This window comes from Calliphora vicina, chromosome 1 (assembly GCF_958450345.1).
Source record: "Calliphora vicina chromosome 1, idCalVici1.1, whole genome shotgun sequence".
NCBI classification, from domain to species: Eukaryota; Metazoa; Arthropoda; class Insecta; order Diptera; family Calliphoridae; genus Calliphora; species Calliphora vicina.
The window spans coordinates 101158472-101182900 of record NC_088780.1 but is presented as its reverse complement, the minus strand read 5'-3'; the positions used below and the strand labels follow the sequence as shown (position 1 = coordinate 101182900).

At 29.3% G+C, this 24429-nt stretch overlaps 1 protein-coding gene across 2 annotated transcripts in view; it reads right to left on the bottom strand.

Moving 5' to 3' along the window:
- Window positions 1-24429, bottom strand: part of Cad99C (cadherin-99C) — a 287105-nt gene that overhangs the window by 206497 nt on the left and 56179 nt on the right. For both annotated transcript variants that reach the window (XM_065515250.1, XM_065515249.1), the window contains one exon: window positions 1143-2089. The gene's annotated coding sequence lies outside the window, so the exon portion shown is untranslated. The remainder of the gene's footprint in view (window positions 1-1142; window positions 2090-24429) is intronic.

Sequence of the window (24429 nt, the reverse complement as noted above, 5' to 3'; positions counted from 1 at the left end):
TTCGGAAGGACATTTGTATGGGGGCTAGGTGAAATAATGGACTGATTTAAGCCAGTTTCAATAGGCTTGGTCCTTGGGCCGAAAAAATAATATGTACCAAATTTCATCGAAATATCTTCAAAATTGCGACCTGTACTCTGCGCACAAGGTTTACATGGACAGCCAGCCAGACAGCCGACCAGACGGACGGACGGACATCGTTTAATCGACTCAGAAAGTGATTCTAAGTCGATTGGTATACTTTAAGGTGGGTGTTAGATTAATATTTTTGGGCGTTACAAACATCTGCACAAACACATAATACCCTCCCCACTATGGTGATGTAGGGTATAAAAATGAATTCATTTTGAAAAAAAAAGTCAACAAAGTTTTTGATTTTGCAAAAAAAACGTCAAAAAAATTATGTTTTGAATTAGCACTAAGCGAACAAAAAGCTGTTCAATGAAAAGACCTAAGCATTCTATAGACTTAGTGGGAAAAGCTTTTTATAGCTTTTTTGTGAACAAATTATAATAGCTTTTTTCGAAAAGGCTTTCTAAAGATTTTTGTGAAAAAGCTTTTTATATCAATTTTATGAAAAAGCTTTTAAAGTTTAACAAAACAAATACATAATTTTTTTATGAAGCATTTCGTCAAGAAGTGAAAATAAAAAAAAATATACTTTGTAATGAAAACGTGTATTTTATGTTTTTTTTAAGAAATATAATTTAATGAAAAGAGACATATTTGTTGGTTAAACAAGACTTTTTTTGTGAATAAATATTTTTATTATCAAAATATTTTGAAAGAGTTGACTAGAATGAATTAGTTCTTTCAACATATACTTTGTTCTTTAGATATAATATTTAGTAGCAACTAATATTTCATTAAAAATTTCTCAAATTAAGAAAGTAATTTTTGTGTATTTTTTAGATTTTCCCAAAAGCCCATGAAACTAACCTCTAGGTTTCTTAGTATTCCTAAAATTTGTTGACTTTTTTCCATTTGGCCAAAATTACACACAAAATAAAATAAAAACCACTTTCGTTTTAACATTAAAATTGCTATAAAATACAAATTAAATTGATTTATTGAATAAAATTACATGTTTCGTGAACTAAAGGGAAACTTAAGTAATACTTGTAAATTGTTTTACCACTTACGTGTTGCTTTTTTGATGATCGTTTTTTTGTTCTTTACGAAGTTGTTAAAGTTGGACTTATTTCCAGGTTGTTTTTTTTTGATGATGTTCACAGCAAACTGGCTGGACAATGCCAGCAGAGTAAATCAACTTAAAGTTGGCGTTGTTGTGTGATGGGCTAATTTTCAATTATAATGCCATGTAATCAAGGACTTTGTGTTTTACTTTAGTTTGATTTGATTATATTTTTTTTTGGTTAGTTGGTTGGTTGGTTGCAACAAACGCAATAAACGTGTAAAGATGAATGTTGTAGATGAAGACAAGCAACAATAAACGACGAATTGTTGTTATTTCCTGCAGATGCTTATAGATTTTTTTTTATTATTTTTTTGGGATTTTATAAAACCAAATAAGGGCGTAAATGTAGTGCGTGTTTACAATAACAATAATAAGAAAAGCTTGTACTTTTATAAAATTATTACGAAAAAAAAAACACAGCAAAATAATAATGATAATGTTTACAAACAATGGAAGACAGTCAAAACGAAATATAAAAACCGGCACGATGGCGTCTCTCCTTCGTTCAAATGTTGGTCAAAGACTTATTTTTAATATTAAAAATAAAAAAACGCGCGCGTACATTAACAAGTTTTCATCATCATTACTATTATTAATAATTCTTTTTTTTTTGCTCTCAAACTATAAACATATTTTAATTAAACATTCACTATTGCTTTTAATTTTTTTAGAATTTAAATTTTTTTTTAGAAAATTTTAGTATTTTTTTTTATTCCTTTTATAGGATTATGATTTCTTTATGAAACTTGTTTTAATAGTTGACAATTGCTTGTGACATTTTGTTGTTTATTATTGGCCATATTTATGTTTTGTTTGCCTCCAGATTTGAGTTTCACTTTTTTTGGGGGTTTTAAATTTGATTAAGTTGCTGGTTGTAATATAATTTTATGCCTGCAATGAAATCAGAGATAAAAAAACAAAAAATTATTAAATTTATTGAAATTATGTAGAAAATATATACAAAAAACTGAAATAATTTATAAATAAAACAAGCAATTTTATGAGGCTGTGCCGAATCTTGTATACCCTTAATCTTACTTTGTTATTTTGATCAATTTAAGAACTTGTTTATGTAAAAAACTTTTTGGGAAAAATCTGTTTTATGTAGAAAATTTATATGTCAAAAATTTTTGGGAAAAAACACATTTATGGTAAAAGATTTTTTATGTGAAAAGCACTTTGAAAAAACATTTTTTGGGCTAAATTTGAAGCAACATATTTTGTGGAAAAAGTTTTTATGAAGACAAATTTTTCCCAAAAAGTTTTTAAGAAAGCACTTGTGTAAAAAACTTTTATGGAAAGAGCTTTTTATATAAAAGCTTTTGTTAAATAGCTTTTTATATAAAAACGTTTGTTAAAGAACTTTTTATGTGAAAGCTTTTGTTTAAAAGCTCTTTATGTAAAAGCTTTTGTGAAAGAGCTTTTTGTGTAAAAGCTTTTGTTAAAGAGCTTTTTATATAAAAGCTTTTGTTAAAGAGCTTTTTATATAAAAGCATTTTTAAAGAGTATTTTGATAAAAACTTTTTTAAAGAGCTTTTTATATAAAAGCTTTTGTTAAAGAGCTTTTTATGGGTTAAATTTTGAAGCACCATATTTTGTGGAAAACGATATTATGTTTATAGTTTGTGTAAAAAATTATTATTGAAAGAACTTTTTTTATAAAAGCTTTTGTTAAACAGTTTTTTATGTGAAACTTTTGTTTAAGAGCTTTTTATGTAAAAGCTTTTGTGAAAGAGCTTTTTATGTAAAACTTTTGTTTAAAAGCTTTTTATGTAAAAGTTTTTGTTTAAAAGCTCTTTATGTAAAAGCTTTTGAAAGGGCATTTTTATAAAAACAGTTTTTAAAGAGCCTTTTATACAAAAGCTTTTGTTAAAGAGTAAAAAGCTTTTTCAAAAAACACATTTTGTGGGCTAAATTTTTAAAATTTGGAAAACTTTTTATGAAGATAATTTTTACAACAATTTTTATTGAAAGTGCTTGTGTAAAAAACTGTTATTGAAAGAACTTTCTGTATAAAAGCTTTTGTCTAAAACTTTTGTTAAAGAGCTTTTTATGTCAAATCTTTTATTGAAAGAGCTTTTTATAGAAGAGCTTTTGTTAAAGAGCTTTTTATGTAACAGCTTTTGTTAAAGAGCTTTTTATAGAAAAGCTTTTCTTTAGCAGTCTTTCCATGATCTTGAGCGACGATTAGTTCCAGCTGCCCTTTGCTTAGTATTGGATATTTTATATTGTCCTATATGTGTCTTAAAGGCGTGGCCAATCGGGTAACGAATATGTAGGGCGTTTTACAAACACATAAGTGCAACAAACAAATGCACTATGTACAAAATACTAAATACTCACAAATACGAGTATGCACCAGCGTGTAATTTAAGACACTACTTTGTAAGCCCTCATATTACCAAGCCAGGTCTGATAGACAGACAGACAAACAAACCAACAGTCATTCCAAACGTTTGTATTATACACAGTCAACAACAATAACAAAACTTTATATATGTATGTTTAAATGTTTGAATGTCTGACGTTCTGTCTCAAAATGTATGTTTTAGTTCATAAAAACTGATGTGTTTTGTGCTGCAAAAAAAAAAAATGTTGCAATATTTTTTTGTTAAGCCTTAAAGTTATTTTTCTGTATTTTTTTTATTATTTTTTGTAGTAAAATTATTGTTATGATTGTTTTTTGTAGTTTTTTTTTAATTCTAAATAAATAAACTAAAAGCACTTGTGGTATTTTTGTTAAATATTGTGAGTGTGTCTTTGCCGTTTGTGGGGCCATAAAAATATTTGAGTTGTCATTGTAGAATTAAGGTACATATTTTGGTAGTGATTTGTGTGGTCGTTATAGTTTATGGTATTAAATCGCTTAATTTCTTAGTTTTTTATTTATTTTTTTTTTGTCGAAAGAGACAATCTCTGAAATTATCTGTGATTCTGTTTGAAAGTTGTCTTAAAAATATGTTTTGTTTATTTTGCAAGATATACCAAGGGAATCATAAATTTGCTTGTTAGAATGTATTGTTTATTGAAAACAAATCTTTAGCAGAATTTAAGCATCTTATTGTTTGAAACTGTATTTTGGATAGAGTGTAAAGTTTCTTCAGATGTGTTGTGATATGTAGACATAAATAAATATTTATAAACATTTAGGCCCTAATTTTGTAAATCACGTCACCTAAGTGATATTTATATGGAAAGCAAAAACAAAATTTCAAAAATTTTAAAAATTTGTTTTTGTTTTATATACAAAATTTTCAAATTATGAAAGGCAAATCAACGTTTGAATTTTGGTGCGTTTGTTCTGTTAAGAATTTGTATATAAAACAAAAACAAATTTTTCAAATTTTTGAAATTTTGTTTTTGCTTTCCATATAAATATCACTTTGTGAAGTGATTTACAAAATTAGGGCCTTAATATTTCGTTATCTTTATGGTTTTTGATGTTAAGCTAATTGCGTTGATTGCATATGGTTATTAGCAAAACATATTATGGGTTTTAAATTATGATACAATAAATACTGATAAATTGGAAAGAAACTTAATAAGAAGTAAATGATGCCGTTTTTTGGACTTTACGCTCGCAGAGAAAAAATATAGTTGTACAATAGACCGTACCTAAAAAAAAATTAGTTTTTAATTTTTTTCCAATTTGTGCCCTATTTTTTAAAAAAAATAAAGCTTAGATATTTTCCTTGAGGTCCTATTTGGTCGCTTAGTGAGATGCGAGTTCGATATCTACTAAAAAATTTTCTGTAACTCAAAACATGCAATTTTTGACTTATTTTGCAAAATCAAAAACTTTGTTGACTTTTTTTCGAAATGGGCCCTCTTTTTAATTTTTTTTTGGCTCAACAGAAAGCTCAAATATTTTCCTTGAAGACCTATTTAGTCTCTTAGTGGGATGAGAGTGGGATATCTATCAAAATAAATATTTTGTAACTCAAAATATGCAATTTTTGAATTTTTTTTTTTTGAAAAATCTTACTTTTTTTAAAATCGGCCATTTTTTAATTTTTTTTTGCTCAAAAGAAAGCTTGGGTCAAAAATCCTTTAAGACCTATTTTGTTGCTTAGTGGGATATATAGCAAAATAAATGTTTTGTAACACTAGATATACAATTTTTGAATTTTTCTTTTGGCAAAATCGAACTTTTTTCCAAAATGGGCCCTCTTTATACCCTACACCACCATAGTGGGGAGGGTATTATGCGTTTGTGCAGATGTTTGTAACGCCCAAAAATATTAGTCTAACACCCACCTTAAAGTATACCGATCGATTTAGAATCACTTTCTGAGTCGATTAAACGATGTGCGTCCGTCCGTCTGGTCGGCTGGCTGACTGGCTGTCCATGTAAACCTTGTGCGCAGAGTACAGGTCGCAATTTTGAATATATTTCGATCAAATTTGGTATATATTATTTTTTCGTCCCAAGGACCAAGCCTATTGAAACTGGCTTAAATCAGTCCATTATTTCACCTAGCCCCCATACAAATGTCCTTCCGAAATTGGACTTTATCGGTCATAAATGTTTAATTTATAAATGTATCTCCACAAATTGCACTCCAAATAAGTTTTATATATACAAAATTCATGTCACCAAATTTTGTTACGATCGGTTCATAATTAGTCATAGCTCCCATATAGACCCGCTTCCGAAAATCACTTTAACGTGCATAAATCGCTTAAAAATGTTGGTATACTCATAAAATTCAACATATTAAACTTTCATATAGACACAAATCACACGACCTAATTTCATGGTGATCGGTCCGTAATTGGTCATAGCTCCCATATAGACCCGCTTCCGAAAATCAGTCACGAATATAAATTATTGATATTTTGAAAGAAAAATGTTTTTGCACATTTACTTAGAGTAGATAGATAGTATTATATGGTCGGGCTTGACCGACCATACTTTTTTACTTGTTTTTTATCTGTATTTGAATTACTAAGTCATTAATATAGACAATATGGATATCTAATATCACACATGGGTCAAAATCGGGAAAAATATTTTTTTAACCGAAATTTTTTTAACCAAATAAAAATTTAATCATAAAATTTTTTCACTAAAAAATTCAAAAAAAAAATGTTCACTAAAAAATTCAAAAAAAAATATTTTTAAAAATTTAAAAAACAAAATTTTGAAAAAAAATTAATTTTTAAATTTTTTTTTAAAATACAATTTGATACTTTAAAATAAAAATATGAAAAAAAAAATTAATTTTTAAAATTTTTTTTAAAATACAATTTGATACTTTAAAATAAAAATATAACTGGATTACTAAGTAATTAATATAGACAATATTGATATCTAATGATAGATACATCGAAGACCTTTTCAATGACGTATTCGACGCCGTAATATTATTGTTCAAAACATTTTTTTTCCGCAAAACACATTTCGACACAGCTGAATAGAGCTCTCAGATTTGTTTTGTTTATTTTTCTTTAAAAAATCATCATCAAACTTAATTATAACATTATGCAGAAGATATTAAACTTCAAGATAATTATTGTCTTCGTAAAACTGATGACATCTTTCAAATTTAAAATAATAAAAAAAACACTTTATAACAAAACAAATTAAAAAGCAAAGCGGTAATATTTCTACATACATTTATTGCAGGTGTTTTTTTCTCATATTTTTTATTTTCGAATTAATTTGCCAATAAAAAATGAGCTTCAAAAAAAAAGAAACAAAAAAATTATAATTTCAAAAACTAAAATGCAAAGCAATCTTAGATAAAGAAAAAAAAGGTGTCAAATTTTTTACATTTTACCATAAACAATAAATTGAATACGAAACCTCTTCTCTAAACCAAAACTGAAAAAAGATTTGAATGATTTATTATACATTTATTGTAAGTCATAAGTGCAACAACAACAGCATCGTTTCTTAAGCATCTTCAATTTTTTTTTGTTGAGGTGGTTAAATGTTTAGGTATTTGTTTAAATTTTGTTTGTTTATAAACCAAATGTAAACTTAACAAATCACAATTGTTTTAGGATTTTAGTCAGCAAAAAAAAAGAAAAAAAAAAACTGCAAATAACTAACAAAGAGATTTATCTGTTTTAACCATATAAAGTAAGGTGTTGTTGTTGTTGTTGTTGTTGTTGTTATTGTTGCTATTCCCCCTTTATGCAACAACACACAAATAAACCGCTCAAAGTATAAATAAAGAAAATCTTGGAAAAAAATACAAACAAACAGACATCAATTTCAGTTAAATAAAATTGAATAAAATGGAAATTCATGTCTGTTTGCTAAAGCTCCTTAGAAATATATTGAAGTAAAAGAAAATAAAAAAAATATTGTTTGGAGCGTAACGCATAAAAATGCGTTTCTTCTTTAAAGTTGGATAGATGCTGCTGCTGTTCGTTCATTGAATACAATTGATATTTGTTTGCCGATAAAAGCAAATACTCAAAGGCCAATATGGTCAAGAGTAGAGAGTAGAAAATCTACAAACAAACACTTGAGGCTTTATTTATTGTTGGTTTAGACTTTTTTTTTTTGCTTGATGCCACATTCTAAAGTGTAAAGAAAGTTTTTTATCTTTTACCTTGTATTTGGGAATGTATTTGATTTGGGATGAGTGTGTTTGTGTGTGGTTTCTTTATATAAAGAAGGAGGTCAAGTTGAAAAAAGCAATAAAAAAAATCAATCTTTGTTTTATTGGTAGGTGATTTAACATGATTTTTTTTTCTCAATAGTTTAGATTGTAGTTTATGATGTGTTTTTTCCCTTCAAATCACTATTTAGTTAAATTTAAACGCAAAATGTTTTCAGAATTTTCTTTTAAAAGTTAAATAAAATTGTATTATTCAGGCTAAGCCCTTTTTATTTCTAATACTAAAGAATTATATAGAAAACTTATTCTCTGATCTGCTACATACTACTTCAGTAATTGTCAGTTTTTAAAAATACCTTGCGACCATCATCGATGCCCCAAAAACATTTTTTTTGGCAAAACTTAAAAACTTTGTTTTTTTCAGTACTTTTCAAACCATTTGTGATCAATTTTTATACCCACAATCAAAAAAGTTTGTAACACATACAAATATTTGCTGCATTAGTCTATACACACTCCCTCAAAAGTGAGTAAACACCAGTGAATTTTTCGATTTTTTTTAAGATCATGAAAATCATTATAATCCAACTTAAATTTTTATACCCTACACCACCATAGTGGGGAGGGTATAATGCGTTTGTGCAGATGTTTGTAACGCCCAAAAATATTAGTCTAACACCCACCTTAAAGTATACCGATCGACTTAGAATCACTTTCTGAGTCGACTAAACGATGTCCATGTAAACCTTGTGCGCAGAGTACAGGTCGCACTTTTGAAGATATTTCGATAAAATTTGGTACATGTTATTTTTTCGGTTCAGGGACGAAGCCTATTGAAACTGGCTGAAATCGGTCCATTATTTCACCTAGCCCCCATACAAATGTCCTTCCGAAATTGGACTTTATCGGTCATAAATGTTTAATTTATATATGTATCTCCACAAATTTGGCTCCTAAGTAATAAGTTTTATATATACAAAATTCATATCACCAAATTTTGTTACGATCGGTCCATAATTAGTCATAGCTCCCATATAGACCCGCTTCCGAAAATCACTTTAACGTGGATAAATCGCTTAAAAATGTTGGTATACACACAAAATTCAACACAGTTAACTTTAATATAGACATAAATCACACGACCTAATTTCATGGTGATCGGTCCATAATTGGTCATAGCTCCCATATAAGACCCACTTCCAAAAATCCCTCAAAAATATAAATTATTGAAATTTTAAAAGAAAAATGTTTTTGCTCATTTACTTGTTGTAAGGTATTATATGGTCGGGCTTGGCCGACCATACTTTCTTACTTGTTATTATTTAGAACAATCTCTAACAAACCGATATTTTTAAATTTTAATCGAAGTATAGATCTTAAAAAAAATCAAATAATTTATGGTGTTTACTAATTTTTGTGGTTGTTTGTATATTCGGGGTCCTCCTAAGATTCTAAGACGATCCAACTATGTCCGTCCGTCTGTCTGAATTAATATATATAATATAAAAGAAAATAGCTAACTGTCTTAAATCTGCCACAAATACTCTCTGTTGATATCAGTCCAAGATTTCACCCCCACACAAATGTCCCCCCGGAATACTGTTTAAGCAGTCATAAATACGTAGATTATGCGGCAATGCTGATTAAATTTTTCACAATTTAGTTGTAAGTACTCTGAAATTATATTGTAAAGTATGACGAAAATCGAGCAACATTTGTTCCATTTCAGAAAATGTCTTGAACATTCACAATTGTCTGGCTGCAATTTGGCTGCTTCAACTGGAATTCTTCTTTATCAACTGACTTTCTGTGGATGGAACAGACAAGTTCTGTGTGTACAACCCAATCATTCGATCGGTTGCTACTACGAATCTGTTTTCTCTGTGTATCAACTATTGTGAGGATCGGTGCATGATTCTCCCTATTCTTCATATGACCTCTAAATCAGAAAATCTTTTATTGTCACATATTTATGGTGGTTATATTGGGTGCATGATTTAAAAATGCGGGATTAAGAACGCATTTTTTTTGCTTCGAAAATGTGGCATTTTGTACCAACAAAGCGTCATATGCGGGAAGTATTGCTTTACTTCTTTAATTTGAAAAAAAAAGTGCCGCTGAAGTACACCGATTACTAACCAAAGCTTATGGTGAATGTGTTGCATCGGCTTCAACGTAGATGGCAGACAAAAATGGCTCAGGCCAGACAAAAAGGTTTGGAGACCCAGAATTGGAGGCATTACTCCATGAATGTAGTTGTAAAACTCATTAAGAACTTGCAAGGTCTTTGGGAGCTACTCAAGCAGTAATTTCAAAGCGTTTGAGAGCAGCAGGATTCATCCAAAAACTGGGAAATTGGGTACCATTCGAACTGAAGCCAACAGACCTTTAAAGATGATTTTTTATGTCTGAAAAACTGCTTCAACGCTATAAAAGAAAATAATTTCTGCATGGAATCATTACTGGCGATGAAAGATGGATCCATTACGATAGCCCGAAGCGTAAGTGATCGTATGTGAAGCCTGGCCAACCAAAACCAAATATCCATGGCGCTAAGGTAATTCATTAGGAGCAAGAGGGCCCTATCTATTATGAGCTGCTGAAATCTGACCAGAACATCATAGGGATCCTGTACCGAACGCAATTGATTCGTTGAAGCGAGCATTGGTCGAAAAACGCCTAGACTATGCAGCCAGACATGAATCCGAAATATTTCATCATGATAATGCGAGGCCACATGTTGCAATACCTGTTAAAAAATATTTAAAATGAAATTGTTGGGATGTTTTGCATCACCCGTCTTAGAGTCCAGACATTGCCCCGTCCGAATATTATTTGTTTCGATTGATTCAGAACGCTCTCTCTGGGATACATTTCACTACAGACCAGAATATCCGTAATTGGATTGATTCGTTCTTGGCCTCAAAAGATGAGCAGCTCTTTTGGCTCGGAATCCATTGTTGTCAGAAAGATGGTAAACGTTCATAGCTAATACCTTGAATAAATATACATTGTACAAATGTTTCAGAATAAAAGCTGAAGATTTGAAAACATTTTGTATTTTTAAGTCATATATCCAATATTACAGAGATTATTCCAACATAAAAAGCGTGTGCAATTTGGAATAGGGTCTTCACAGGTTCTTCCAAATTTAATCCAATTTATTTTTAAAAACCCTCATATTTTATTTTTTGGAATTTACAAATTTTACATGTTTGATGTAACCTACGTTGAAACCACAGAGTGGCCCTTCTTAGGGGTCTGTGGATTCAGTCTTCAAAACTTAAACTTGAATACTCCTCTGCTAATCCTATGTATATGAAATTTTATGTCAATCGGATCGGCCAGTTAGAAATGACAGATTTATAGAAAATACTTTAATGCTGCCCAGACTGTATAGGAGTTAAAACTTGTGCTACTTTTTTTGATATTCTAAAGAATTGTTAAGCGGAAATGAAAGTTATTTGCTCATTACAAACCTTCCAATATTTATGTCGACCATTAAAAATTAAATAACAAAAATTAAATAAACAATTTAAACTCACAATTTACCACTAAAATCTTGAATCTAAATAAATGCAAACAAATCAATTAAACGAAAATAAATATTTTTGCAATCAATTCTTAAGAAATTTTGCAATATTTAACTGGCACAACAATACTTGTGTCTTTAGTTTTTTTCGCCAATAAATAAAGCAAATATGTTTATTTAGTTTTTGTTGAATTTACATGAAATATGATATTGAAAATGAGATATGTATGCAAATTGCACCTGCAGCAATTGTTTTCATATTGCAGCAATACCACATAAACAAACATAGATATTGCGACAGACAGACTGACGGACGGATGGTCATGCTCAGAATGGGTGGGTTTAAGCAACAAAATAAAAAAGGAAAAATTTGTATAAATTTTCTTTGTTATAGAAAAAAAAAACATGATGAAAATGTAAATATATAGGAACAAAAAATACCTAACTGAAAGACAATTTAATTGTTAAATTAAATCCGTTTTGATTAAGAAATAACTAATTCGCAATTAAATATAAATAGATCAGGTCTTTACAGAAAGAAACTTAAAATAAATTAACATAAAGTTATGTTTTAATATTGTTAAAGTAGATTGTTTCCAAAACGTCCTGATGTGACATGATGGATCATGACCAAACCAAACTATTTTATTAATCTATCACGATCTGTTGGCAACTAGTTTTCAAAACTGGCCTTTGCAATTTGGACCAAACACTGATCTATAGTAAAGAGAGAGGACCAGTAGCATGATCACCAAGCGAGAGCTTGAAACAAGAATTGGTTATTGATTATAATTTAGCATATTTTTTCTTCAATTTTCTTACATTTTATTTAATATTAATTAAGATTTTTTTAATTCTTGTTTATTACTTTAACCTTATCTCAAAAAGTGTGCTTAAGTAATGTACATAAATAAGTATGTTTTAGTTTTTTTTATTATTTTGATTGAATCAAATAATTACTCAATTTAAAAACCACTACTGTGCTGAGATTTCAACACAATTATTAGATAACGAAATAATTAGTGTATTTTTCATTAATAACTAACTAAAAATGCAAAACTAAAACATTAACTATCTCATAAATATGTTTAGCTTTAAACATGAGAAATAGTTTGTGTTTTTTTTTTTCTCCTATCTTAATTAATAAAATTCAAAATTTTTCTTGCAAAGACAAACCAGATAAATTAAAATATTCGCATACATTTGATAAATAATTTACTTTGAAATGGCTACTGTGTTTGTTTGTATGGCTGGCTACATTTTGGGAAAAATCTTTATTATGGAGCTATGTTACGTTAGTTATTTTTTTTCTATTGAAAGACATAATTTTTTTTATTGAAAGACAGTTATGAAAATTCTTAAAAACATGTTTAACCGGCTGTAAACCATGTTACTGGCAGACATTCATATATCTTTTTCTTATTTCTGTTTAATAAATTTATAACACTTGCAAAAAGTAGGAAAAAAAAATTCATTTTTTTTTTCTATTTTATTTTAAAGTGACCACAATATGGCCAGAATGAAATTGAATACCCTACATTATATAGAGAAATATTTGAGTTAAAATTTAATAGTTAATAAAGTTTGAAAATATTCAGGATTATTCCAGAAAAAAACTTGGTATTGACTTGAAATTACTGAATAACATATTTTTTCAGTTACCACTACATTCCGCCTACATTGCAAAGAAGTACTCTAATAATGACTTATTTATTATATGATTTACAAGTACTCATTTATTATAAATCATTCATAATCCACTTATAAATTTATCAAACTATTTGACCGCCCCGGCTTCGCCCGGTAGCATTTACTAATGTTAGTTCTTCAAATTTCTCCAACCAACATAACCTGCTTGTTCTTATGTATTTGCAAATAAAATATCTAAATTTGTACTGCATACTTTAGGGAGCTTTTTTATTACAGTTGACTGGACTCAAAAAACCGGTTTTAGCCGTAATTTTTTAATTTTTTTCTTTACAAAGCATCTCCTGAAAATTTCGAATAGAATAAAAAAAAATCAGCCAAATCGCTCAAGCCGTTTATGCCATTACATACATGGACCATTTAATTTTTATTTCAAATTTTTTTTTTGGAAATTTTTATAAATTTTAAAATTCGAGCAATTTAATGTACTTTTTAATTATTATAACGTGCCATAATTAATATCGAACCCTAACCACAAAAATTTTTTTTTATACAAATTTTTTTTTATAAAAAACGAAAGCTTTTGATCAACAAAATGATCTTTATGAGCTATTTAGAGCACCTAACCACGTTCAGATTGCCGTAGCTACAATTTTGCTAATTACAAGTCCCCATAAGTTATTCTAAAAAAACTGAAAAAAATTGTCTTCCTATATTTTTTTCGAAAAAAGTGCAGAAAAAATCTATTTTTTTTGTAAAAAATTTAGACAAAATTTGTTCGTTGGACTCTTGGCTATATTATACCAAGTCTTAATTAGCTGTTGACCAAAAACTGATGCAACTTTTTTTTTGAGGGCCCACTGATTTTCAAAATCTTTGGAGGTCCATAAATAAATATTGATCATTAACATCGCCAGCCTGAGTATATGGTTTTACTAACCATTGGTAATACAATTGAATCTATACTGTTTAGTTCGTGTGTTTTTGCAGAAATCTTCATTACCATGCAATTTCACATAGGAGTAACAGATTTGTACTCGAGTTGAAGTTTTGATGGCGGATCACACACCTTTCCTTTCGGGAGCGTTACTGTGGACTCTCAAAGTATCACCACAACTTGGAACGGTTTTCAATTAAGTTTCAATAAATAAAAAAATTTTAAAGCAATATCTTTTAGAAGTTGAAAAATAAACTCAATTTTAATTCTTTTGCCAAAATATGGGGGAATTTTTTCGAATTCTTTAATTCGAAAAAAAGTGCCGCTGAAGCACACCGATTGCTTACCAATGCTTATGGTGAAAGATCGCACAGTCCAGCCTAAAACGTTTGAAGACCTTACTCCATGAAGATTGTTGTAAAACTCAACAAGAGCTTGCAAATCTTTGGTAGCTACTCAAGCAGAAATTTCAAAATGTTTGCTTGCAGCAGAATTCATCCAAAAGCAGGGAAATTGACTATCATACGAATTGAAGGCGAGAGACCATTGAATCAAGACCTGTGATGAAAAATGAATCCATTACGATAACCCGAAGCGTAAGAATCGATATCGAAGCCAATTCATGGCGTTAAGGCAATTCTCTGTATTTGGTGGTAGCAAAAGGGTCCTTTCTATTATGAGCTGCTGAACTCTGACCAGAACATCACAGGGAACCTTTAACGAACGCAACTGATTCCTTTGAAGCATGTATTGGACGAAAAATTTTCAGAATATGTGGCCAGACATGAAACCTTAATATTCCATCATGATGCATCATGAGAACTCTCGACCACATGTTGCAATACCTGTTAAAAAGTATTTAGATTGAAGTGGTTGGGAAGTTTTGTCTCAACCGTTTTATAGTCTAGACCGTGCCAAGTCCGACAATTATTTGCTTTGAAACGCTCTCTCAGGGAAACGTTTCACTTTGAAACAGAGGCTTTGATATTGGCTTGATTCGTTCTTGGCCTCAAAAGATGATTAGATCTTTTGGCTCGGAATCCATATGTTGCTAGAAAAATGGGGAAAGGCCATAGCCAATGGTAAATACTTTGACTAAATTTATATTTACCCCTATCGCGAATCAATATTTCACATGAAATATTTTCCCTTTTCCTTTTTTCGTTCATCAACTTTGTTCATGTGAAAAATTCCCCTTGTTATGAAATTTTTAGATGGAATTTTGTAAACAATAAACAGCTGCTACGAACAAAATCAACTATTGTGAATGAAAAGTTCATCGTGATATTCCCGATAGCAATTTTCCCTTCGAGGGAAATGGATATTTCATGGGGGTGATTGTAAAACTGTTTCGAATTAAAGGTTTAAAATTTTTATATTATTATTTTACCAAAAATACGAAAATTTTAATTTTTTATTTGATTTTTTTTGAGAATTACGGAATTTGGTTTTCCTAAATAGAATTTACATTTGCTAACAAAAGCTTTAATTTGTTGCCGATTTTATGAAAAACCGCACCTAGATATGGTGATGTTTGGAAATATAAACATTCAAATGCCAATATAAAGGAAAGAGGGAGTGGTGTCTGCGGACACTCGATTTGGACATTCTTGTTTAAAAACACAAGGGAAGTTTATTTCACATACGTAAATTACAGCTAAAGATCGAATTTTCCCTGTAGTGCGTTGTGTGGTCCACTAGTTAATAGCCCACAAAGGGATGTGTTCTTGATAAAAAAAACGTGTGTTACATAAAAATCTACGGGTATCAGGAACGAGTTCCCTAATTTCATCAGAACATATTCTATTGTAGTATCGATAGAAGAGTGAAAGCCCACATTTCAGCAGCTAATTTATAGAGTTGGATTCGCTACTGTCACCAATAATCATCACGACCTCGAAGCTAAAAATAGACTTTGAAGCACTGGTGCATACATGGCAGTTGTGTTTCATTTTCGGTCGGATATAGGTGGTGTAAATAGTGAAGAGATCAGATGAAGTGAAGTAATTCCTACACGCAGAGAAAAAATATAGTTGGGCATGGTTACTGTACGTTTCACATGATTGTATCAACCATATATACGGTTACAGTAAACAAATATATATTTGTGACAACTGATGAAGGACTTATCATATTATGTCGCTCTCGGCTTAAGAATTATCATAATCTGAGAACAACATATTATGATAAAATTATTCATCATAAATATGGTTGCCACAAACATATATTTGTTTACTGTAACCATATATATGATTGATACAATCATGTGAATCATAAATTAACCGTATTATGGTTAATTTAACACTATTTAAATGGTTACAGTAACTATGCCCAATTATATTTTTTCTCTGCGTGTACACAATATTTACACCCACCCATAAATACAGATGAACCTACATGGTGTGTCCTTCGTTTTTGAGTCTTGCGAGCGTTAAAAGCGACCCTATTCGCACGACCCCATCCAGAGTTTGCCAGAAGGTCCCGATTAAGGAAGGTCTTGGTCTGTAACTGAATATGAATGGCAAATGTTGCTGTCATCAGCATAAGCAATAGCAAGCGGTACCCCTAAATTTATCTTGAACTCGTCTGAAGAAATGCCATCTATAAGAACTCATATAGTGCGATCTCTGAGAAAGTTCGATATAAATCGAGAGTTAATACCGACACCAAAAGCAATAAGTTTTAATAAAAGTGCACCATGCCAACCTCTATCGAATGTCTGGGAAATATATAGAGCAACCTCTTTACTTTCGGTGAATGGATGTATGTAATTAGTGAGCTACAAATTGTGTGAATGTTTAATTTAATATTTTTTTATTACATTATATTTTAGCATAACTGTAGTGTGCAACAAATTCGTTACTATTTATTATAAACAAAAAGATCACCGGTTTATTTTCTTATTATTATATTTCTTTTTTTATTTTCATAATGACTTAAACATTTGTGGGAGCCTTGCTGGTCAACAGGCGGGCAACCAACAACAGCCGCCGGACTGATCATTCAACGATGTGTAAATTTAAAGTGGTTTTTAAAGACTTCTGTATGAATAAATACTTTTACACAAACTCATATGTTTAAGAACTATATAAGTACGAGTGAGTAAATAGTGTGTGTATTGTTTTATTTCTTGATCAACTGTTTAACATGTTTTATGTCTATAGAATATTAAATACTATTTCTTATAGTTAATTTGCCCCATAATATATACAAATATTAAAAGTTTTAAGTTGTCATTGGTTGCTGGGTCTACGTAGGCGTTTATTAATGATATGTATTTGATATTTAATCCAAGAGTTTTATCAATTTCAAACTTGTTTCTTTAGTTAGCAAAATTTGTTTGCCATATATATAGAGAGGCAGACAGACATACATACATGTGTTTTTATGTTAATAAATAGGTAGTTTGTGTTGAAAATAATAAGGAATTGTTATGGTTTTTTATTAAAACAAATTAAGTAAATGTAAACAGTAGAATAATTTTTAGAAAAATGAATTGTTAGTGTGTTAAGAATTTTATGGTAATTTAAACAAACAATTGATTAAAATAAATGTGTATTGCTTTTATTAACACATGTTTTTGTTATGTAAATTTTAAAAAAGATATTTCAATTAATTATAAATAACTTTTAATGGTTTTAGATTGTGCAAGCATGCTGCTACATATTAAATCAATTAAAAGTTTGTAATATTTAAACAACAAGCTTTTTAGTTAAATATAATATTTAAAATTTTTGAAAAAAAATTGTGCCAAGTATTATTAAATATCTAACCAGATTACAACTTCTAAGCTACTGCTTTGTTTGAAAAATAAATTATGCGAGAACTATAGAGAAGGACTCGAGCTTTTATAAAATTAAACTTGTAAACTCCCTGCGGAAATAAAGAGAGGGCTAAAAGGTGTCAATATTGACCATTTCAACTATACGAAAGCTTTTGTAGCTGGTAACTGCAGTATGTAATCAAGCTTATTGAGTTTTGGGAATCTAAATTACCCTTTATCTAAAACAAGAGTTAATAAATTATGATCTCACCGCGTTTCTACATTGATGTCCATTCACACATATTCCAGCATAAACATATTTGGTATTTCCCAGACAGTCTGAACAAGTGATTTTACCTATTACTTAGGGTGTCAACGAATTACATAAGTACGTGATTAGTTATTTTAACACCTACATGTCTTAAGACGGGGTTCAATTGACCCCCTTTGATTACAATGAGACTGTCTGATAGCTGGTCCAAAGTAGTCAACGCATTGGATTCACATACCGGTTACATAGAGTTAGTAACCGATAGGCTAGTCGATAGTCAAATGGAGTATTATATCAATATTATTAATAATTAATGGTTGCGGGTTCGATTCCCGCCAGAAACTCGGAGTGTATATGCAGACAAGCAAAACGCTTCGCAGTTTGTATTTGGTTTCTTGATCAGCTACATTACTAGTTATTTTAACATGTACATGATCTTATTGACCTCAAATAGTCAATTAAAAAGACATCTCATAGACAGACAAATAACCGATTGCTCGTAAAAAAAACCATCCGACAACTTTCCAATAGATTATTTCTGGTGGTTAAAGTGACAATTGACTTTACGCTAGGTTACCTGTAATGAAAGTATACTTAAGCGAAAATAAAATAAACTGTATGAGAATTATATCAATACAATTTGTATAAAACCAATTTGTACTCAGAATTACTCACAAAAAAGTGCAGTACAAAATAAACATTTACATTGACTACAATCCAGAAGACTTAGGGACACTTAATTGACAATTATCGTTACGCTAGAATACCTGGGATGTATAAGGTAACCAATTGTCTTCTCTCTGCACTAGAAAGAGCACATACATGTCAAATGACCAAAATATATAAATTGGAGTCAGCCAAGTGATCAAACATTAGTGACAATTACTGCCTATAAGGCAGTTAGTATTGCTGCTTTTTTTAGGGCTCTGCTACACGTTCAATATAGTATATTGTGATATATGGATCGCGATGCATTTTAATATGGATCGCGATCCATCAATACTGCAAGCTACACGTTCAATAAATAACGCGATACTGGATCGCGGTTAATATATATTCAAGGTGTAGCAGTGCCCTTAAAGGGTACTGCTCACGTTCAATATATATTGTGATATTTGGATCGCGATCCATTGAAATGGATCACGCAAAATTAGGTTATTCTGCGATTTGGATCGCGATCCATCAATACTGCAGGCTACACGTTCAATAAATAACGCGATACTGGATCGCGGTTAATATATATTCAACGTGTAGCAGTGCCCTTAAACATCATAGAAAATACAACAACAATCACAGCTACAACAACACTCTAGATTATACTCATTTAAATATTACACACATCACAACAACAAATGAAAATGCTATAAAAATGTTGAAAATTGTCAAAACATAAATTTTTTCAAAGTGGCCTCACATTTATTTTCATATCTTTTGCTCTGCCGAACCGATTTTCATGATTTTCAGTAGCCAACTACTTAGGTCAATAATAATCATTCTAGCCAAATAGTTTTAAGTTTTGTGCTGTATTATGGACGCGAGCGTGTTTTAAACACACAGATTTAGTTAAGTCAACTTTTCATAAGAATCAAGAATTCATAAATTTTTTTTTATTTCACACAAAATATACAAACAGATTTAAATTAGATAAAAAGATTTTGAAGTCAACATTTTCGAAATTGAGACTTTTGGCCTCGACATTCTCTTCACAAATCGCAATGAAATAATACTGTAACTTAAAAAAAAAACCTTTAAAGAAAATCCCTAAATTGTTGGGAAATTATTCTCCTATAAGAACCCTAATTTTGATATATCTTTAGTGAAACAGTACACGAATAGTTGTATTTGTCGTTGTTACTCAAACATTAATTGAAAAAAAAAAGAAACACACTTTTTTTTTAGAGAAATTTACAAACTTTTTCCGTTTTTCCCTCAATAAATGTTCAGACATGTGTATGCATGCATGCCTGCCTGTATGTGTTACAATGATGAAATCAAATCTTGTTTTATTTATTTATTTTTTTCAACAAAAAGGTGGAAAAACAAACGATGATGACCGATTGTAATGAAATCAACAGCTACACAATGAAAAGCAACAACAACAACAACTGCAAATACATAAATGTATCTGCAACAATAAGATACTTGTACAATAATATATTTTACGCTGTCAATAGTCAATTTTCATGTAACACCACGATGATCATTAATAAAGAACATAAATTGCATTTAAAAGCCACTACAATATTCGAAACTATGACAATAATACAAACAACAACAACAATAATAATAATGCAGAAAAATAGAGGGAAAGCTTTATTATGCTAAAGCAGGCATTTGAAAGATCAGTTTCGTTAGGAGGATCACACTCTACAAATTAATGATATATCATAGTAACTGATGAAATGATCTCCTAAACTTATACAAATCTCAAATGAAGTGTTGCAGTTTTCTCATTCTCATATAAGAAAACAAGTTAATTAAAAATTGAAAAATTTTCACTGAAATAATATGGTTCTAGTTCATTACTAACACATTCTTTCAAGCCTCTGTTAAAACTATATTATTTTTATCACAGTTGTTGTTTTTGCAGTTTTCTTATTGTTTTTGTATATACGTATGTATGTTTTAATGTACAATATACGTGTAACCAAGCAATCCATCCCAGCCTCAGCCCCAGCCACATGTACTCTCGTTCGTATGTACCAACGTACGTGTAGGATGACGATCTTGATTGCTCTTATTGACTGGTTGTTTGCGGTTGTTAAAATGTTGTCTATAATGTTAAGATGACTTAAATAAAAATAATAAAAAAAAAAAAATCACAAAACACAAAAAATCAGCAAAAACATCAACTAAAAAACGTAGAAAAAAAAGTTAAGAAAATCTCTAACATGTTGTTGCTGCAGCAGCAGCAGCATCAGCTGCCCACTTGAGGATTGCAGTTTGTTAACTCTTACTTTGAGATACAGGGAACAAAATCAACAAAACAGAGTGATGTACAAGTACTTGTATTGCATGAATACATGCATGCATGAACAAACAACAACAACAACAGCAACAACTAAGTATAGCAACTGCAACATTTAAACATTAAACATCCACTACCCATACGCCCCTCCGGCATTTTAGTCTGAATTGAAGATTGTACTCGTTTCATTGGTGTTTTTTTTTTCAAATCTTTCGTTTCATGAACATTATTTCAAAAACAGAGAGTATATTGATTCTGTGTCAGCGTTTGAACACAACTTTAATAAAATTCAGAGCTTTTGGGAAAGCTTTAGCAATTTCTATAGACAAATTTGTGAAAGCTATAAGATTTCCTAAGAAAATGTCAGGACTTACAGAAAGCTTGAATATTAAGCTTATATGAAAGCTTTAAGATTTTCTTGAGAAAATATTAAGCTTTTAAAAAAGATTTGAGCTTTTTCTAAGTAGCTTTTATGAATGCTTTGATATTTTCTATAAAAAATCGAAAGCTTTTAGTTTTTCAATAGAAAGTGTAAAGCTTTTATGGAAGATTTGAGATTTTTTGTAGAAAATGTAAAGCTTTTATGAATTCTTTCAGATTTTCTATAGCAAATGTAAGCTCTAATGAAAGCATTAAGATTTTCTATATAAAGCTTTCATAAAAACTTTTGAAAAAGGAAGCTTTTAAGAAAGCTTTTAGTTCAGATTTTAAATAAAAAATGTAAAGCTTTTATGAAAGCATTTAGATTTTCTATAAAATGTAAAGCTTTTATGAAAGCTTTCAGATTTTCTATAGAAAATGTGGAGCTTTCATAAGCATTAAGATTTTTTTATAGAAAATGTAAAGCTTTCATAAAAACTTTTGAAAAAGGAAGCTTTTAAGAAAGCTTTTAGTTCAGATTTTAAATAAAAAATGTAAAGCTTTTATGAAAGCATTTAGATTTTCTATAAAATGTAAAGCTTTTATGAAAACTTTCAGATTTTCTATAGAAACTGTAAAGCTTTTATGAAAGTTTTCCGATTTTCTATAGAAAATGTAAAGGTTTTATGAAAGCATTAAGATTTTTTATAGAAAATGTAAAGCTTTCATAAAAACTTTTGAAAAAGGAAGCTTTTAAGAAATCTTTTAGCTCAGATTTTCTATAGAAACTGTAAAGCTTTTGTGAAAGCATTCAGATTTTTATAGAAAATGTAAAGCTTTTATGAAAGCATTACGATTTTATATAGAAAATGTAAAGCTATTGAAAATGGAAGCTTTCAAGAAATCTTTAAAATTTAAAGTTGTTCTACAGAAAATGTAAAGCTCTTATGAAAGCTTTCAAATTTTCTATAGAAAATTTAAATCTATTAGGAAAGCTTTGATATTTTCTTTAGAAAATATAATGATGAAAAATTTTAAATTAATGTTTAATAATTTTTGGAGATTTTCTTAAAAAAATGTAAAGCTTTTATGGAAGCTTTACGATTTTCTATCGAAAATTTAAAGCTTTTATGAAACTTTTAGAATTTTCTGTATTTTAGTTTATATTTTATGTATTATAGTTTATATAAACTTCGGTTCTGCCACATATTACACCCTTTTTTGCAGCTATCTGTTTATTTTGCGCAAAAATTTCATTAAACTTGTTTCCTATAGAAGAAATTCAACAGTGAAAGAGTTTGGTTTTAGTTTGTTTTTTTTTGTTTTTTGTTTAAATCTTGTCTACATGTTGCTTAAATTCGATTTTATATATTCAATTTATAGCACACAGCAAACCATTTACTAAATAAACATTTATATTACAATTTATTTCAAGTTTAATTTTTGTATACGAGTATTTTCCGTTTGTCTTTGCCACATCATTAGAAATAATTTTTAGTTTGTTGCCGGATTTTATGACTCTTACAAAAACCAGACAAACTCACAAAATGCGGGCTAAAAACACGAGCCATATGGCTTATAGTTTTTTCGTGTCTTTACATATTGTTTGTAATTTAAGTATAAAATACTGAATTTATTTGACAATGTTAATAAACGTTTTATTTTCATTTAGTTGTTAAGACTATAATTTTTTTTCGCTCGTTTATGTGCAAGCAGCAAAATGATTCAGCCAGTCAACCAACCTGGCTTCCTACGCATTTGCTTATTTCTAAGATTTGTTTTACCCCCTGTCTCTTATATACTAAGGCTATTATGATTCAATGTTTAACTATCTCAAAAACCAGAAAATAGTATTCAAAATATTTTTTCTTAAGCAAACATTTATTTCATTACTAGAGTCTTGACCAGTCTGAAAAAGTTCACAGACTATTTGTTGTGAGTGCTGTGGTTTTGCCATGGAAATAAAGAGTAGGAAATTTAAAGTTTAGTCATGCTGAAACCTTAAATCTCTATATTATCCTGTTAATTATGTTTGCATTAATTTTTTATAGTTTTAACAACATTTCTCCTCTTTTTCTCTCTCTCTTAGTCGGTATCTACTTCTCTAGGTGGTTTTGATTAGACAAGGCGGAAGTGTTTTACGGTGTTGATGATGACGTTGTGTGTTTAACATAAATTCACGGTGACTTTTTAATCCTGTTTGACACTTTGATGCTGATTTTATTTTTATTTACAACATTAAAAGTGACAAATCATTGGTATATAGCAAATCTAACATTTATTTGAATTAATACAAATATTATTATGTGTTGCATGATTATTTAGTTGTGATGAAAAGAGATTTATTGGGTGATTAATATAAATTAATAAGGAGATGGTAACTTGGGTTTTTTCGAAATCAAAAATAATCTTTTGATAAGAGTGCAGGATATTTTAAACGTTTGATTTTTAAACGTTTATATAAAAGATGACAAACTTTTGTAAAAGCTTAAATTCTATATAAAATGTTATATAGAAACTCAAACATTTAATGCTTTAAAATTTCCAATAGAAGAATTTTTAATATAGACAAAAGAAAGCTTCAAGAAAGCTAACCATTTTTATATTGAAAATCTAAGCAATTAAAATTTCCTATAGAAATCTTTAAAATTTCGTATTGAAAGCACAAAGCTTTAAAATTTCCTACAAAACATCGAAAGCTCGTTTTAAAAATGTTTGTATATAATTAAAAGCCTATAATAATTAAAGTTTTGAAAAAGCTTTGAACTTCATATAGAAAATTAAAAGCTTTAATAAAGTTTTCAAATGTTCAGTACAACATTTAAGCTTTAGAATGTTGTATTCCATATGTAAAGCTTTTAAGGAACCTTTAAAATTATCTATGGAAAGCCTTTATATAAAATATAAAGCTTTTAAGAATGCTTTTGAATAAAAAATGTAAACTGTTTAAGAAACTTTTAAAAAATTGTATAGAAAATTTAAGACTTTTAAGAAAGCTTTCAAATTGAAATGTCTCTATAGAAAATAAAAAGCTTTTGAGAAAGCTTTGAAGTTGTTTATAGACAATAAGGAACCTTTAAAATTGTCTATTGAACATTGCAAAGTTTCTAAATTTGCTATAGAAATTGTTAGGTATTTAAGAAATATAAAGCTTTTAAGAAAGCTTTTGAATTTTGTA